Here is a 3,580-nt window from a genome sequence, read left to right as displayed (position 1 = left end):
GAGGTGAAGGCAGCTGTCTCCAAAAAGAGCCTAAGGCGGATTCTGAAACCAGTCCTGAAGCCTAGGACTGGGGCTGAGTTGGGGCTCGGGGGAGGGGTCCATGGGTCTAGAAGAGAGTGGGAGCCAGGCTTTCCCAGCACCTCTTCCAACCCCAGAAAGCCACTTGAGATTCGTTAACACGCGCGGTTGGAGTTCTCCCCTCCCCCAGGCCCAGGGAGCGTTGACTTGAGGAGAGGCACTGAAACCAACTGCGGCAACCTTTTTGGAAACCTGGCGCTCTCAAGAGCTCTGTGCCCGAAACTGACACCCGCAAGCACTCCCCGGGGGCCTGTTGGGCAGATGGAGTGGCAAGGCCAGGCGGGGCCTGTTGGCGAGACACCGGGACATTTGTCATGGGTGACCCTGCGCCTTGGCTTCTGAGCCCACTCCGGCGTGGGGAGACCAGCACTAATGTAATAAAGCGAAAGCGACAAGAGGAAAGGCCTCTCTCGCCCCGGGGCCGCCACATGCTCACTCCGTTTTACTGTCAGGGCTGGTCGAGGCTGTGCCTTCATTTCATATTCCATTAATATTTACAGCAGCTATTGAATTTCCCATTACAAAGTTCACCATACACAGTGCTAATATGAAATTTTAATAGTATTGTGCACATTATGAAAAGTCCCGCCATTAAAAGGGGAGGGGGAGGATCGCAGGGAGAAGTTACCCTGAGAAGTTACTTGCCACTGGACTCTGGAAACACTCCCAAGGCGGGGAGATGGGGGGTGGGGTGGGGGAGTCGTACCCATTTGCACCTATTATCATAAAGATGCGAAGCAGTGGGCTTGTTATCAATATTGAAATCAAATGAGAGGGAGGAAGTGGAACGTAAAAATGCAGGCTGACTAAATTGAGTTTTCCAAGTTGTGTGTGCCGGGCTTTGCCCTCACTTAGAGAAAACGATTCTGTTCTCGTGCTTTGTATGAAGTGTGTGAGGGACAAGGTAGAAGATGTCCAGGTTGGCTCGGGTTCCAACAGTTCTTGGTGGTCCCTGGGGCTGTGCAAGGGCAGGTGTGCCTTCCTCAGATTCTCCCCACTTCCTGCCAGCCCCCAGGGTCCTCAAGGTCCCAAAACTGCCATCCTGCCTGTGGTTCCAAGTGAACAAACTTGGCTAAGAGTCGTGGGAATAACCTATTTCTCTGCGTGGAGTTCAACTTTACCGGATTGATGTCTTAGGAGCTGCACTGGGCACCCCAAGCAAAGGCCAACTTGGGGTGAAAAAGAATGGAGACATAAGGGAAATGAAGCTGCCCAAGGAAGTGAGGCAGAAAGTGGGGGATCTAGAGCCTGCAGCTCAGGTTCGGATTCCCTCTTCTGCCTCTGGAGGGCTGCTTAGGAGGGTCAGATCTGCTACAGCTTCCGGCTCCAATTGGCAGCCCACCTTCTGGCACCCAGGAGCAGGTGGCAGAGCACAGCCCTCTGCTGGAGGGCTCCACACAGAGGCAAATGGGTCAGTTCTCAAAGGTACCCTTCTCTGCTTTGTCCAGATGACCAAGACCTTTGTACAGCTGCTAGACGGTGTCACCAGCTCACTGGGAGGTATGCTGTCAGCCTATGGGGGGGGGGGGTGAACTCTCCAACTGTTTGACTTCTTAAAACACCCCAAGTTTCTTTGAAAATATCATCTGATCCTGCAGAGTGGGCAGATAAAGTAGAAGGGAAGTTTCTCCCCCCCCCCCTTTTTGGTTGGGGGGGGCGGAGATAAACTGTCTGCACTGAGCTTTCTCGCTCTATCTACCCACCCTCGCTCCATCCCCTCCTCACTCCTGCGGGTGTGAATTAATGGCGGTACCGCAATTCTTAATAGGCTTCTATTTCTGCAAGGAAAGGGCAATTCCTGAAACTTCAGGTTACTTTCTAGCTAAAGGAAGATGCCGGTGACAGAAGGTAAAGATGGGTGACAGTTCTTCAGGATGATCTGCTGGAGACACCGCCGCTCCCCTTTAAAACGTATTACTGTTATTGCTATCCCCCATATTCTTGTGGGTTGCGTGTCATGCGAGTGTTAAAGCCCCTAAATGTGTCACACTTTGTCACATCCTCTGTGTGTGTTTTTAGAGAACCTTTGAATGAAAGGCTCGATGCCAGGTATTGGTGACACAGGGGGTGGAATTTTCAGCCGTTCCACAAAGAGTTGGCCGCCTCTATTTGCATAAGGTCAGAGTAGGGCTTGTGGTAGAACTTCACCAGCATCTCTGTCTCTTAGCAACACTCTTGCACTCTTGGTCCCTGCATTAAATTGACTGGTCCCTTCCTTTTCTTCCTTTCATTGGGAGGCTTACAATAAAATGTCACCCTTCCAACCTGTGCCTGTCACCCAGTAGGTCATCTGTATCTCCCACACACACACACACACACATTTTCCCTCCCTCCCCTTCCCCTCTCCTCCTCCTCCCCTTTCTCCAAAGCTCCAATTAGAGACTGAGAGGATTCACTGGGTGCAATCCCAAAACTGTTTCATTTTATGGTGTTAATTAATATTAATACCACTTCTCCCTTTGTTATTATTTTAAAAATCCCTCGTAAACAGGCAAGATAAGGAGTAAATTGCCATCACCTGCCAAACAATGGGTTTGGAGAGGGGCAATAAGGCAGATGGAGAAGGAGGGAACAGGGTTTAGTCTCTACACCATTCAAATGGTGAGGGGTTCAGCACAGCCTAGAAACCCTGGAAGTGCTTGGACTGTGCCAGGCAGCCCTCTTGGCTCTAGGATGGGGACCAGTGACAGGATCCAGATGCTGATAGGTAGTGTTAATGGAGGGTCACGTCTGGACAATAGTATCCATCACTTGCCTCCTGGCTCTTCTGTCAGCTGGAGTCATTTCTGACTACTCCATCACTCAGATTTAGGATGATTCAATTATTACCTTCGCCTTGGCAACAGGATACACAAACTGGTACCCAGAGGACCAAACAGTAATGGTGATAGTTTTTATTAGCAGTTCTTATTATTAGCTTACTGTGCATCCCTTTCTTGTTAATTTTGAAAGAGCATCCTCGATATCTGATGAATCCTTTCCTCTTTTATTCCATCAACAGTTGCCCAGAAACACAACCCCACCGGATAATGGTTGCTTGATTAGTATACAACACACACACACACACACACACACACACACACACTTTTGAAAGCCCGGATGATTTCTACTGATTTGTATCATTTTAGCGGTTGTGCAAATGAGATACTTTCTGAATTCTCTACCATTTTGCAGTAGGAAATGTCTGTCTATAGACCCTGTTTTACAGTGCACAAACAATGTTTCTCGCCATTTGAGAAGTGCTTATGCTGAATGAAAGTAGAAGTTGCATCTGAGATGGGGGTGAGTATGAAGAGCCCTTGATATGGTTTTTTTTTGTTCATAAAGCTAAGAATTTATTAAAGTAAGTGGAATTTTAAAATCGTAAAAAAAACTGAAGATGAGGAAGTCGGCAGTAAAGAGGCTAAACTTTCATTGAATTCACCTCTTTCCCCTTGGACACAGAAACTCTCTCTCTCTCTCTCTCTCTCTCTCTCTCTCTCTCTCTCTCTCTCTCTCTCTC

Source organism: Microtus ochrogaster, chromosome 22, assembly GCF_000317375.1.
Source record: "Microtus ochrogaster isolate Prairie Vole_2 chromosome 22, MicOch1.0, whole genome shotgun sequence".
NCBI lineage: Eukaryota > Metazoa > Chordata > Mammalia > Rodentia > Cricetidae > Microtus > Microtus ochrogaster.
The sequence above is the reverse complement of the archived record's forward strand: the minus strand, read 5'-3'. Positions refer to the sequence as shown.